The following is a 16,281-nucleotide window of genomic DNA, read 5'->3' as shown; positions in this document are numbered from 1 at the left end:
TACATCCATTTGATGGATTTCAAGACCAAAGGCAAGTGCTATAAGGATCCCAATGGTGGTGGTGCTAGCAACCGTGAGTAGGTGTCAAAGTAATCGTCCCCTTCGTTTTGAACTCCCTTTTTGTAAACTAACTCCGGCCTTGAACTTTTCTGTTAATGGATTCATCTTGTCTCGCCTTCTTCCCTCAAGACCCATTTACGTACTTCAAAGGTTTACATTCCCAAGAGGTGGAAGTAAGTACCAGTGGATACTTCAGCGATTGAGCGTGTACTCATCATCTACAAATTTTCTTTTCCAAAATCGAATCACCGTAAGGTATAGCCTCTGATAAGTGGTAGGAGTATCTCAATCACGGCGAGATAAAATCTCTATCACCTAGGTTCCTTTCCACTTCACCTCTTTTTGCTTCTTCTAGGTTCCCGCTGTGGATAGGAACCGATCCGTAAGTAGAGCTAGAGGTCGAGGTACAGAAGGATCGGATTGAGGTCATCTGTGAGAAGATGTTCTCAAAGTAGATGATTCACTAATGATAGTGTTTCTAGTTATTTCCCACTCTCACCTCCGAAGCACAATCAGGAATCTTCCAACATTGCTATCTGCAGCATGGCCCCTACAAACACCGTGATCTAAGGCTCAGCCTATCTTCCCAAGTTCTAAGATCGTGGATCTTAACTCCTTAGCTGACACTCACACTTTGAAGTAGCCGAATGGGCTCTTCCTTTCCAAAGTTCATGGTTGTGCTACTTGCCCCTTAAAAGGAATCATTCTGTGATGTAAAATGTCGAGAGCAAAGCCCTCCCCCACAAGTTCTGCACACTCCTGTAATCCTAACATCATGGCATTTACCATGTCCATCAATGTCCCTGCTTTTCCTTTCAAGCAACCCCTGCATTGGACTCGTGGAGGGCGGAGCGAAACTCACGCACAATCCCATTCTCGCTCACGTAATGAAGACATAAGATTAGAAGTATACTTCACCTCTATCGATCTAAGAACCTAATCTATCTTGCCCAACCGACCTCGCTCAAGCCAAAATCGCTTGAACTTGCTAAGGGCTTCATCTTTGGATTTCGATCAGCCAGATATAGCGTAACCTGAATGATCATCGAGCAAAGGTAATGAAAACAACGGCTTCCCCGCCCGCAGGAGGTCTACAAGAATCACAACACTGCGGATCAAATCAAGAACTTGCACCACGAATGCGAGGAAACGGTTTCTTGGGTAATTTGGTTTCGAATACGTGACTGGAGACGAAACTTGATCAATCTTGGATTTAGGAATCGCTTCAAGGTTCATCAACCTCTAATGGATCCAGTTCACATGACCCAATCTTTCCATGCCAAAGACTTAAGATTCAATGTTCAAAATAATGTGTTAAAGAGGAAGAAAGAGGACCCTTAACTTTATATCGTGATAGATAAATTAGAAGGTCTACATACATTGAGCTTGAACAGCACACCGACACAAACCTTTACCAATAAAAAGATTACCTGGACATCATAAGACTGGTTGACTCCTGGGCACAATCTTATAACCGATCAACTGCAAGGAACCACCGACAGATTTTTTTCTAATGCCTGGGTACATACGAACGCTCAATGTAGTGAGAACTTTCCCGTATGTCATCTTCAAATCAATCCGTCTCCCTTCCTCCTTAACACGTGTGCCATCGAAACCATTTCCAAGAGTTACACATCCTCCACTTGAGACCTGGATATGGAGAAATCAGAACGGTCGAACAAGAAACATGGACGTTAGCACCAGTTAATCATGTTCCCACTGTTTCACAAGTCAACTGATGTAAGGAATGAAAGATAACGACCTAAAGAATGTCCTGTAGGAAAGGTCCACCCATCTCAAGTACATTTATCATGTTTGGGTGGACCTGAGTTTTTGGCCGTGACAGTTCGGCCTACTGAAGAAGCAATCACTTGAGCAACATGGTTTGTCCTACCACAAACAAAACAATGTTTAGACTTTCTCATAAGGTTTTAGAAGGTAAGATTTGGGTTATCGAGGTTTGAGAACTAGAATGGGTTGGCTTGCCCTGGCTCAGCGGATTTCCCTTTGGGGAAAACCACGACCCCCATCGTAAGAGTGGGTATTCCTAGAGCTTTTAGAGCTATTAGGGCTATCACTATGTTCGGGCCAGACAAACCCGACCTTTAGAGGATCTACACCCTTAGAGTAGCATTCTGCCTCTGGCTTCTCAATTTAAATTGTTGTCAAACCTTGGGCCTGGGCCGAATCAATCTTGTGTCTAAGTCCGATTAAGTAAAGCCCCACCAAGAAGGTGGTAGCTTGTTCAGAGAATGGGACATGCCGTGGTTCTCATTGTACATGCACTACACTTCTATGGCACTACAGTCCTCAAAGGTGTGAATCTACTCATCTCAATTCGGGTCATTATCTGTAATTTCAAACTTTACGCTCACGCGGGCTAATCCTAGTAGCATTATCAAAGGCTATGGCTCCTTTTCTAAGGCAATCTATATATCCTCAGCGCCTTATAATCAAAGTATTTGTCATAAAGACTTCATCGTAAAAGAATGCTAAGAATTCTATGGCGTTAGTGGAAATCGATCTTCAGAGTTTTATCAGGGAGCTAAGGAGCTAGATGTTTGGTCTACAGCCAGATGGATAACGCTAAGTCCACTAGATCAAGATCGTGAGGAACTTAATCGAGGATAGAAAAAGAGCCGCGGATACCCTTAAGGTGTGTACAACCAAAATTCCCACCGATGTTTCAATTTAAAGTTCACTCTCACTGGCCAAATCCTTGATGCTGTGTTTACACGGCGGTCGATTGTGCATCCATGTGTGTGTAATGTAATGCTAATCGTTCGTGGTCTACTAATGTAGACACAAGCAAGTTTTAATGTGCGTAAGGTAAATACAATATCAGAAACCATATATGTATAAGAATACGAGATACAAGATATATGTATTTAATATAGTATATGTGATATCTGGTGTATAAAGTACGCTTCATAGTATTATGCATAAAATATAATATCGCAATATGCTTATAAATACGTAAATATACTCGCAGCTAAACACCTATGTATAAGACCCAATTCAAATATAGAACGAGAGGGAAATATACTACCTAATAGCACGCAAATACTATAAACAAGAGTTGTAAACCCATACTACAAAAATCATGTTGATATAATAATTCAAAAACACAGTTAGAAATTTCCACTCCGTAGGCGGCTAAGCACCGCCTTAACGCCTAATTGGCCTCGCAGTGATTTTTCTGCCTCACTCCAAGCGCAGGATACACTAACCCGGGAAGGAAGAACTCGTAGCCTGAAGACGTTTACGTCGACATCCTAAGCACCCACATGTTCGTGCAAAGAACCACGTAATGAGAATGAACACCGTGGCTTTTCCGCAAGACGAAAAGCGCACAATCTTTAAGAAAGAGAATATGAGAGAAGAAATAAGGTGTGTGTTTTTGGTTCAAGGTTTAGGCATGTATTTATAAGAATGAATTCTTGAAGAACTCTCTCCACCGTGCAACGCGACTAAAGGCTGAACAGAAACATGCGACCCACATGACCCATGCCATACATCCGGGGCCATCTTGTAGCGTCGCCACTGCTATTATTAATTTGTTGTACCTTCTTTTCTCATCAATATTTTGAAAGTCAAGACCCATTAATAATGCTTTTTAAAAGCTTGGGACGCTGGTTTGTTAATGGCTCCTACCTGACTTGTTTATCAAATTAAATGAATGATTTCTTTCAAACTTAATTCTCAAATTCATAAGATAAATGAGAACACCACCAAACTAGCTCTTGGCTGTTAAGGCTAGTGAATAATTTGTGTTATAGTATCGCAAAAGTTTATACTAAATCCTCTTTGTTTAATTTTTTATGAAATTTAGACAAGTCATATTAGGAGCCAAGATGTGTACTATGATTAGAGATTGATTATCCAGACCGTAGATTTCAAATTGGTAATGAGATTTGATCAAGCTCATATATACAACCCAGAATCCTATTACCATCAATCGCTCTACGTGTTTCCTCGAAATTTTCACTTTAAACGTTTCATCTTTAATTTTCAATTATACTGGCAATCGGTAAGCTATAAACATTTATGTTATTTTAAATTTTTACTTTACTAAAGCACAAAATAGAGCAAAAATTGATCCATATTTATTGTTATTATTTCTAAATGCAACATGACCCTTTCCCTTAGTTGGTTAGTTACTCTTTGATTATTTTATACTTTTCATAATATTAATAGCCAGTTTTGAACCCGCACCTTTATAGTCGATACAAAGCCTACTATAATCATATAATAAAAAAATATATAATTTAAAAAATTATGAAAAAATTAATGAGTAATTGAATGGATAAATATCAAACTTCATAGCGTTGCATTTTATTCCCTTCCTATTCCAACATTTATAGTCTAGAATTCGAATTTATATCTACTTGACACAATCATCATCTATATATACTATATATATATATATATATATATATATATATATAAATATCACCATCAATTGAAGCGGAAGATGCTAAACTGAAAAAATCAAATGAAGGCGCAACTAAGAAATAAAAACAAAGAACTGCATGCTACATATACATATGAGTAGGATTGACCAATGAGTAATAATACAAGTTCTTAAAGTGAACGCATGAAATACAACATGACCTTTTTTGGTTTTATGGAAACTTGTCCACTTCAGTGTGAGCCCTCCACACGCTACTTGGCCCTTCGATTTTAGCATACGTCTTCTTAATTTATTCTTCCCCACATGATTAATTTTGTGATTAACTCCTTAATTAAGTTTCATTCGGTAATGGTCAATTTATGTGGTTCTGTTTCATTTATTTTTGCTAAAAAACAACAAGTGTCCCCACTTTACAGCACGTCAAACGAACAAATATATACCGAGGTGCACATACGGGGAAATATTCATGCTACATTGGCTAACATGATTGCTTTTCACCCGCCAAAGATTTATTATTATATCATTTCGGTGTTGAGTAATTTTACCAATTTCATCTATTTTCACATATGTTAGAATTTTTAAAAAAAAAAACTCATAAAAGTTATGATCTATATTTTCTTTTTTTTTTTCTTTTAAGTTCTCATAATATTTTTAATATATATATATATATATATATAAACTTAATTTAGTTCTGATAAAACCAAAATATTTTAGTTTCTAACTCTCGCTTTATCCGTAGAGGGTTCAATGAACTAATCTATGTTGTGACTGATATTTTTTAGAAAGTTTGAAATTTTTATAAAATAAATAAATTGCAAATTTATTAAAATATGAATACCAATATAAAGATTTCAAAACAAAACAAAATAAAAAAATAATTATAAAAAATAACAAAAATATAATAGCAAAGTCCACTGGAGTTGAAAAGACAACAAACGAAAAATCAAATAAGCCCCTAAAAATAGAGAGGATATCTTCCCTATGAGCAATGGGCGATCAAATAGGAGTGCTATTGGTGACACCGATCGGATTATCATCAAAGCATGATTCCAATGTGCATGGCTAAAAACCTAATAAAATCGAAAACATTTAAAAAGATATAAATTTTTCAAAATTTACATTAATTTAATTTATGGTTTTTGATTTTGCTCTTTATAAATGTAATAATTGCATGCAACATACATTCCTGCATTTACTTTTGGCATCACTATGTTTATCAATTGAGTAATGAACAAAATTTTTTGAATAAAGCTGATAAACCACCGATCTACTGTGTTAAGAAATACAAGGTAATACAACGGAGAAGTTGAAATATTTAACAAAAAGAACTTAAGAAGAAAAGAATTGCCAAATCCTCACCGTAGATGAGGATACCGTATGACGTAATACTTAAATAAAAAAGATAAAAAAAGAACCATGGTAATTAACATCTATATATATAGGTGTACCATAAAATGAGAGTGCATAGTCAGATTAATTTTCAGCTAGATGCATACCCGTTATTATTGCTCTGTAACATTGGTATTAAAAACAAATTAAATGCCTTTTTTCAATCTGATATTATTATATTGACTATTCATCTATTTGCATTATCCACATAAATTTATTTTTTAATTTATTTTATTAATTATCTGTATTATTATTATTTTAATTAAATTATTTTATGATAAAACGCCGCACTTTGATGGCATGGGTAATATTATAAGCATGTTATTAATTTAAAATTATAAATTTTATAATTTTGTGGCTTTATAAATTTTTTTTTTTTTTATATACTGTATAACCTTTTTAAAATCCGTATCATAAACACCTTTTTGAGTACCGAATAATGCCCAAATGTAATTAAAAAAAAAATCTTTCTTAATTTACTCTAATCAACTTCAACTTCAATTAATACAATATCAACTATACAACTAAATCTTTTCATTTCATGTTCCTAATAAAGCTTTTCCCTTTTTGTTTATTTTCATGTTCATAGAATTTTTTAATCCTTATTTTAAGATAAAATTAGTTGTTTATACATTTTTTGTAAAAATTAGTAAATTTTAGGGAAAAATTACTATTTACCCCCACACTGCTTAAAATTTCCCAAACAACCCCTCGCAGTTATGAATACCACATGACAACCCTTCCTTTTATTTTACTTCCTTTACCCCTTTGTAGAAGTCACGGATTGGGTCCATAAGCCAGGAAATTCCATCATCGCTCTTAAAATGCAAACGTCCAATCACATCACGCTCAATTTTTTACATTTCTTTTTTATTTTCTGAAACAAACTTTGGAAGACTTTTATCCCTTGTCTCGCCCCTCGCTTTCCCGCTTTTAAAAATGATACAGCTTTTTTGTTTAAACATAAATGTTTCCGCTTAAAAATTATCAAGTTTCTGCTTGAATATATCCAGTCATTAAACAGAATGGCTTCTTAAGAGTAGATTCGATTCCCCACGAAAGCGTATCCGTCTCCCACCCTCAAGGCCACCGACGATTTAGTAGGCCTTCCTTACTCGTTAGATCATTTTGAAGTTTTGTCATTGCAATGCTTGACAACGCTGAAGGTTTAATCATTTAGTAAAAAACTCATTTCACCACCACGAAAAGTGACACAATCAGATCTTGCAAAAAAATCCATCGCTAACTAAGCATAAATGATAACTTATATTCTGCTATATATGTTTGCCACAAACCACGATATTGTAATATTTTTCTTTGCTCGTTATTTGCTTTTAAAAATCGCTTTCATAAACAAAACCCAAATTTAAATGAAACAATGATATTTAAACATAAATATAGTTGTAGAGTGTTAATTATTGATTAATTATCCCAGCTTTTTGCTTAAAACTTGCTTTTTCTCAACTATTATTAGCTCATGTCTTTGTTTCGCTTTAAAATTACACAGCTGCTTGCCTTAAATGTTTCCGCTTAAATTTATCAAGTCTCCTCGCTTAAAATGCATGCTCATAAATACATATCCAGCCAGCTTAAACAGAAATGATTTTAGTAGGTATTCGATTCTAATGAAATGCATCCATCCCACCCTCAAGGCCACCCTCGACGATTTGGGGTGAGGGGCCTTCCTTACTCGTTAGATCATTTCGTTTTGTCATCGTGACGCTGACAACGTTGGCGCGCTAATCATTTAAAAACTCATTTCACTACCACGCAGTGCGGACACAATCGTAGATCTTGGTAAAAAAAAAACTATCGCCAACTAAGCATAAATGATAACCTTATTCGCTATATAGCGTTTGCCACAAAATATCGTGATATTATCAGACATTTTGCTCGTTATTTTATGAAAATCAAGCTATAAACAAACCCAAATTTAAAACGAAACAACGATATTTTAAACATAAACATAGCTGTATAAGTTAATTATTGATTAATTATCCCGCTTTTGCTTAAAACTTATGTTTTTCTCAACTATCGCCATGCCTTTGCTCGCTAAAATTATACACAGCTTTTTCGCTTAAGCTTAAATGTTTCCGCTTAAATTTATCAAGTCTCTGCTTAAAATGTTATTATGTCTCTGCTTAATATATCCAGCTTCGCTTAAACGAAATGAGATTTTGGGTAGGTATTCCATCTTCACGAGCCGCATCCGCCCCACCTCAAGGCCAGCCACCGACGAACATTTAGTAGGCCTTCCTTACTCGTTAGATTTATTTTGAAGTTTTGTCACCGTATCGGACAACGCCAAGGCGCTAATCATTTAAAAACTCATTTCTCATCACCACGAAAAGTGACACAATCGTAGATCTTGCAAAACCGACTATCGCCAACTAAGCATAAATGATAACTTATATTCAAGTACATGTCTTCACACAACCATCGTGACATTATTTGCATATTTTGCTCGTTATTTATGAAAATCGCTTGCTAAACAAACCTTAAATTTAAATGAAACAATGATATTTTAAACATAAACATAGTCAGATAAGTTAATTATTGATTAATTATCCCGCCTTTTTGCTTAAAACTTATGTTTTTCTCAACTATTATCACATGCCCTTGTTTCCGCTAAAATTACATGAAACTTAAAATGTTCGCTAAATTTATCAAGCTCAAGTTAAATGTTACGCCTCTGCTTAAACATATCCGGGCCCGCTTAAATGTAAATGATTTAGTAGGTATTCTGATTCCCCACGAGTGTATCCGTCTCCACTCAAGGCCACACCCCGACGATTTAGTGGCCTTCCTTTACCTTCGTTATCTATTTTGAAGTTTTGTCATTGCATGCCTGACAACGCTGAAGGCGCCAATCATTTAAAAACTCATTTCATCACCACGAGTGCGACAATCGTAGATCTCAAGAAAGAAAACTATCAACTAATAATCATAAATGATAACTTATATTCGCTACATATGTCACAAACTATCACATATATTATCAGTATTATTTTGCTCGTTATTTTACGAAAATCAAGCTATAAAACAAAACCCAAATTTAAAACGAACAATGATATTTAAACATACCATAGTCAGAGCAAGCACTATCGATTAATTATCCCGCCTTTTGCTAAAACTTATGTTTTTTCTCAACTATTATTGTCATGTCTTTGTTTCCGTTTAAAATTATACAGTTTTTTGTTTAAGCTTAAATGTTTCCGCTAAATTTATCAAGTCTCCTCGCTTAAAATGTTATGTCTCTGCTTAAATATATCCGCCAGCTTAAATGGTAAATGATTTTTAGTAGGTATTCGGATTCTACGAGCTGCATCCGGTCCCACCTCAAGGCCACTCCCCGACGATTTAGTAGGTCTTCTCATCCGCGATTTACCGGAAGTTTTGTCATCGTGACAAGCTCCGGACAACGCTAAGGCGCCTAATCATTTAAAAACTCATTTCATCACCACGAGTGCGTGACACAATCGTAGATACTGCGAAAGAAACTATCGCCAAACTAATTATAAATGATAACTTATATTCGCTACATATGTTTGCTGGCCAAACTACTGCTATACTCTAGACATTTTGCCGTTATTTATGAAAATCGTTAAATTAAACCCAAATTTAAATTGAATAACGAGATGAAACATAAACATTATTGTATAAGCTTAATTATCGATTAATTATCCCGCTTTGCTTAAAACTTATGTTTTTCCTCAACTATTATTATCGTATGTCTTTGCTTCCTCGCTTTAAAATTATACAGCTTTTTTGTTTGCTTTTAAATGTTTCCCGCTAAATTTATCGTTTCCTCGCTTTGAAACCGTTACGTCTGTTTAAATATATCCGGGCCATTAAAACAGTAAATGATTTTAGTAGGTATTCGGATTTGAAATATCCGTCTCCACCTCAAGGCCACCCCGACGATTTAGTAGGTCTTCCATTCGCATCATTTTCGTTTTTGGTTACCGGGTGACAAGCCTGGACAACGCTTTTCGCGCGCTAATCATTTAAAAACTCATTTCACTACCACGAAAAGGACACAATCGAGATCTTCGTAAAACTATCGCCAACTACACAAATGATAACTTATAATTACATATGTTTGCCACAAACTATCACATATTATCAGACATTTTTGTCAGTTATTTATTAAAATCGCTTTTCATAAACAAAGTTCCTAAATTTAAAATGAAACAATGATATTTAAACATAAACATAGTTGCAGTTGCTAATTATTGATTAATTATCCCGCTTTTTGCTTAAAACTTATGTTTTTCTCAACTATTATTGTCATGTCTTTGTTTCATGAAAATTATACAGCTTTTTTGTTTTGGGAGCTAAATGTTTCCGCTTAAATTCATCAAGTCTCTGCTAAATGCGTTACGTCTCGCTTAACATATCCGGCCATTAAATTTAAATGATTTTTAGTAGGTATTCTGGATTCTACGAAATGCATCCGTCCCACCCTCAAGGCCAATTCTCGGACGATTTAGTAGGCCTTCCTTACTCGCTAGCATCATTGCGTATCTAGTACCGTACGCTCGACAATCGCTTTGAGAGGCGCTAATCATTTAAAAACTCCACTTTCACTACCACGAAACAAGTGGCACAATCAGTAGACTCCGCAAAGTTAAACTATCGCTAACTACAGACAAATGATAACTTATATTCGCTACATGTGTGTGCCACAACCATCGCATATTATCAGACATTTTGCTCGCGTTATTTATGAAAATCGCTTTTCATAAACAAACGAAATTTAAAAAGAAAAGATGAAATTTAAATAGAACCGCCGTGAGTTAAATGTAAACATTGATATTTAAACAGATAAACTTCGAATTTAAATAGAACAATCGATAGTTGCAAAATGTAAATAACAATATTTACATTCAAATTAAACCGTCAGTCTCTAGACAAATGTATTCTAGCCCACATCACAATGAAACAAAACAATCAAAAAATCTCCTTCAACACAATATTATTGCTTTTGATTATGTACACAAACGAAAATGAAAAACAATCAAAACTCTTGCCGAAACTTCCCACAAAACTACAAGATCGTCTAATAATCACACCATGAAAACCGAAAAATTCTCTTTCATCAATACTTTAGAAATCAAACTAAAAGAAAAAGCTACGTATCAAAACAAAATAAACTTAATAACATCTTCAACTAAGATCCACCTCAAGGCCAATACTTTGAGCGAACTAATGAAATGTCAAAGAGTTGGAGCGGGAGTTTCTTCTTCAAGGCAAAGTGGGTCCAATCTCATGTAAGACGTCTGCGAACACAACTTTGAAAAGAAAAGTTGAAGAGATTTAAGAGAGACAAAGAGCAAAGTTAAACCAAAGACCAATACCGTTTTTCGTGACAACCAAGAAAACTAGATTCTCTTAAAGAGAAAATTATCGCGAAGAAAGTGCTATTGGCCAAATCACGCCTCACTTGTCACAACTTCCCATGCAGGATAATTTCACCAAAAAATTTAAAACTAACCCATTGAAATGCTCGAGTGGTTTCAAATTCATCAGATTTAAGTTTAGTTTATTTTGCGATTCCCCAAATTAACGTGTGTTTTAAACATTGTAAACTTCAGTGTATTATTTTATAATTTCCACTAAATTTTTATCAAAAAAAAAATAGTAAATGACTCCTTTAATGAATATTTAAATTAAGGAAATTTAAATTAATGCCTGTCGCAACCACGACTATGGTCTTCCCGACTGAATAAAATATTTAATAATAAATATTTGATAAAATAAATTGATAATAGAAATCTTATTTTTCTAAAAATAAAAAAAGTTTAATATTGTATCTTCATAAATCTCAGTTGCTCAGGAACAAAAAGAGTAAAACTATAATAAACAATTTTAAAAAATCATAATAATTAATAAAAAATATGCAAACATTGAACATTTGAACATTAAAAGAAACCAGTTTTAAATGATTTGTTTAACTTACAATTCGTAAAATACTAAAAATTATTTTCCAACCTATTTAAGAAAAATCTCAAATTATTTCTCCATTAGAATAGGGGTGGCAATAACTGTCTGGACCCTACCGGGTCTGCCTTTTGTCCGCCCCGAATAAAAAGCTACCTGACATAAACAATGGTGTCGGGTCCGGACATAGCTTGGTTGTCCGATCTCTAACCGCTTCAACCGACATAAAACGGACAACCTATCTCTTTAACCCCTAAATTTTTAGTAAACCCACAACCCAGGCCCATTTGCTTTTCAGTTCTCATTCTTCTACTTTAAACATATATTGTTTATTAAGACTTTCAGATCTATAATTGAAATGAGCTGGATTATCGATTTTTTTTTTTTACATTTATCATGAATTAAATTATTTTTTAGATAATTTAATATTTAAAAAGAGCGAACTTAAAATAACTTATAGAATTCTACAAATTTAATTTCATCCTGGACAACCCTGCTTTAAAATAAATCGGGTTTGACATGGCAAGTCTGTCTCGGATTTAAAATCTGGCCGTCCCACACAAGTTTTCTATTTATATTAGTAGTTGTCCGGACCCAGTTTTGTTTGGACCCAAATTTTTGACACCCCTACATTAAATGATGCGAAGAGGGAAAAAAAGAAAAAAAACCACCAATTTTATTATTTTCAAGTACATGCAAAACCAGAAGAATTTTGCAAGATAAGCCCTAAAATGCATGTCAAATCATCAAACTAAATCCCAAGAAACGCCAGCTCACGAATATTCCCAAATGGAATCAAACAACCACGAGTTTAATACCGCCCCAAATCTTCGTATCATCTCATGCCATTCATCCAACGGCATATAATATCCATAGACCTCACCTTCACACTTCACCTCCCCACACCATCTTCCCTCCATTGCTCTTTCTCCTCCATTGCTCTCTCCCTTCAAGATCGCCATGCTTTGCCGAGCTTCTCGCCTCTCTCCGATCTCCGGCGCCGGAACCATTTTCCTTGGTGGTGATGGTGCTGTGGTGGCTCTTCCTTCTTTGTCCTCTGCTTTGAGGCTTCTAAGAAGGGGCTGAGAGATGGAGCCTTTGGTGGCCATGGCGACTGAGGCTTGACCTCTCGCGTCGTCTTGAGCCTTTTGAGGAGCTCATGTGAGGGATCGATCTTTGTGCCCTTTGTCTCCTTACATGAGTTCCTCACTGCCAGTGCGTTACTCCCACATGACTGCGAAACCGCAATCAACGTGCAAATCAAGTAGGGTTTCATTTTTTCTTAGGTTTTATTTGTTCTTATTTGTTTTCTGGTTTTTGGTTGAGATTTGAGTTATGGTGCCATAAAGGTGACACTTTGTGCTTGTATTTTGAACCTTTTTGTTGACCTTAATCTTTGCCTTTTTCGCCCTTTTTTTTTTCTTTTTGGAAAAGAGAGTGGATTTTTAATATTCTTTTGTTTGAATTTTATATTTTTATTTCTAATTCTTCTGACAGAATATTTACGGTGATTTCGTGTTCTGTGTAACATTGTTGTTTCTTTGTTTCTAGTGATTTTTCTTAGTGTGTTGTTCTTCTAATTAAATTTAAGAACTAATTTGAGCGTTTGTTTTAATTCTTGTCTTTATTTTGATCTGTAATTTCTAATGCAAATTGAGTTTTTTTTTGTATGTGATCCATGTCTTCTTTTTTTTCGTGGTTTTTGGTTGAATGTTTGGGTTTGCTGGCTTTTTTTTTGAGAAAAAGAATGTGCTTTGATCCAATTTTGTTTGCATTTTGTGTTCTATATGTCTCTTTGTGAGAATCTCTAAGATGCTTTCCTGTTCTTGTGTTTATTGTTGTTTTATTGTTACTATTGATTTGAGGCTTTTTACCAGTATGTTAAGTTCTTCTAATTTTAAGCACTAATTTGAGCATTTATTGTTCATTTCTTTGTTCTATACTCTTGATTGCATGATTGAGTTTCTTTGTATCTGATCTATATCGTGTTTGATGCTCAAATTACAGTGTGGAATACAATGCTCGTATGTCTATCATGCCTTGTATGCATACTGATCGCGATAACGTTGTTCTAAAAGGCTTTGCCATGAGTCATCAATGAAGCCACTAACACAATTTCTTTATTTGCTTGATTTTCTTTTCTTTTTAAAGTCATCATCTGATTGTGATCAAACTTCTGTTTCAGGTTTTCAAGGAATCTAGTGAGGAAGAGAGGGAGCATGCAGAGAAGCTGATGAAATACCAGGTTTATATTAATTTTGTTGTATGTTTTTCCTTCATCATATATATATATATATATATATATATATATATATATATATATATATATTCGTGTGTTCTTGAATTCGCGTAGTCTATATCATATCTGAGATTTTTCTGAATATTTCTATGTCATATCTGAGATTTTTCTGAATATTTCTTAGAACAAACGTGGAGGAAGAGTGAAGCTGCATTCAATTGTATAGGCCACCCTCTGAATTTGACCACCCTGAGAAAGGAGATGCGCTGTATGGTAATCTTTTTAACCATGAATTTGCATCCAATTGATGGTCTCTCTCTGAATTGGTTATCAAGGTTTAGGACACAAACAATTTTAGAGGATTATGAATTTTAAAATCTTCAAAATATTTTAAAATCTCATCGATATAATTCTAATAATTAATTATTTTAATAAATTAAAATGTTGAAATTTTTAATTTATGATAAGTAACTACAAGTCCTGTTTTTAAAATCCGATATAATAAATTTAAATAAAATTTACTTTTTTAGTATTTACTAAATGAATTATAATTCATATTTTGAAATTCGGCTTTTTAACCATTTTATTATCTTGAGGTGCCACTGACCGAGAGCAACATATGTGGATATGATCGAGAATAATGTAATGATAAGTTATGGGCGTCAAATTTCATTCATGTCTGCAAATTTTGTTGCTGTCTTATCACTAAAGACAATATTTGTGAATGCCTGAACAAATTGTTTGACTTTCTCTAAGATTCTGAATTATTTGCTCTCTTGTTATTCTGTACGTACACTTATCACCATCACAACATATATATGATCGAGTATCACCACCCATGCAGCAGTACGTATATATTTCCCTTGTTCTCATGTTGTGGATAGAATATTTTTGCATGGGGGATACGTATATCTTGCTTTCCTAATCAAGTAATGTTTGCTTATACTATAAAAGTTATATGTTCCATGGCCAGGATTATTTTCAAGGTTGATTACAGTGACTGTGTTTATGGTTTGCTTGACACTAGCTGCTAATTTAATGTGTAAGATATTTTATTGTTTCAGCTATGGAACTAGCATTGTCTCTTGAGAAACTGACAAAATGAGAAGCTTCTGCATTTGCAAAGTGTAAGTTGCTTCACTACTGGATGTTATCATGCCGTATTAATTTTGACACTCCTTTCTCTAATCACTGATGAAATTATTTTCATTGCTATGTCAATATGTCATTATTTAATGTTTTTTAATCTAAACAGGTGGCATGCAACAATAATGATCCTCAAATGCAAGACTTTTGTAGAGAGTGAGTTTCTCGGTGAACAGGTTAGAACTAAAATTAACTACCTACTTCACTCAGTGAATAAAGCACAGAATAATTCAGTAACATCTCATGATGCATCAATTTATAAGCAAAACTATAACTGAAAATTAACATATATATATATATATATCTCTAAGCAAGCATCAAGTTAATGAACTTTCTAACCTGTAGGTGGAAGCCATAAAGAAAATCTCTGATTACGTCTCACAACTGAGAAGGGTGGGCAAAGGGCATGGTAATTAGAATCATTAAAGTTCTTTACTCTGCAGCAAATTCAATACAAATTTTCTGATCAGTAATGACATGACAAGGGTTTGTATATGTTAATGTTTTACAGGAGTTTGGCATTTTGATCAGATGCTTCTCCATGATGAAGAAGAAGAAGCTGTTGCATGAGAGCTAGTATATATAATAATATCAGTAGTAGTACTAGCTACTACTATATATATATAGTTTGTATGTACGTGTACATGTTGTACGTCAATGTTCTGTACTTTCCTACGTATTCTACTTTGTAGACAGTTTGCAGTAAGAACTCGGACAAAGTTAATTTCAATCCTGTTATCGCATGTAATTTCTTTGCCAGCATGCATAGACAATGGTATTAGTTTCAGAGGTAAGATGGTTTGTTCTTTTCGGTACTGAACATGCAAATGGATTACTCCAGTTCACATTGTTTTTAAGCCACTGATGTATCTTTTCGAGACGTAATGATCGATGAAATGAGCTAATCCTTTTTAGTCCTACATCGGCTATGAGATAGACCCTTTTATTTGTGTGCATATAAGTGGGGGGCAATCTTCCTTATTAGGCCGGATTTTTGGGATCTACTCTCCCCTCCACTTGTGTGCATTATATTGGTGCTTTCATTGGAGTCGATGTGGGAGACACGATTACGTCGGGGTTTGGTCAGGGT

The 16,281-nt window shown here is 34.6% G+C and overlaps 1 pseudogene; it reads left to right on the top strand.

Moving 5' to 3' along the window:
* Nucleotides 1-12,913: 12,913 nt before the first annotated feature.
* On the top strand, nucleotides 12,914-15,921 carry LOC120260108 (annotated as a pseudogene).
* Nucleotides 15,922-16,281: the final 360 nt, after the last annotated feature.

This window comes from Dioscorea cayenensis, chromosome 5, assembly GCF_009730915.1.
Source record: "Dioscorea cayenensis subsp. rotundata cultivar TDr96_F1 chromosome 5, TDr96_F1_v2_PseudoChromosome.rev07_lg8_w22 25.fasta, whole genome shotgun sequence".
NCBI classification, from domain to species: domain Eukaryota; kingdom Viridiplantae; phylum Streptophyta; class Magnoliopsida; order Dioscoreales; family Dioscoreaceae; genus Dioscorea; species Dioscorea cayenensis.
Note: the sequence above shows the minus strand (reverse complement) of the source record. Positions and strands in the feature narration are given on the sequence as shown.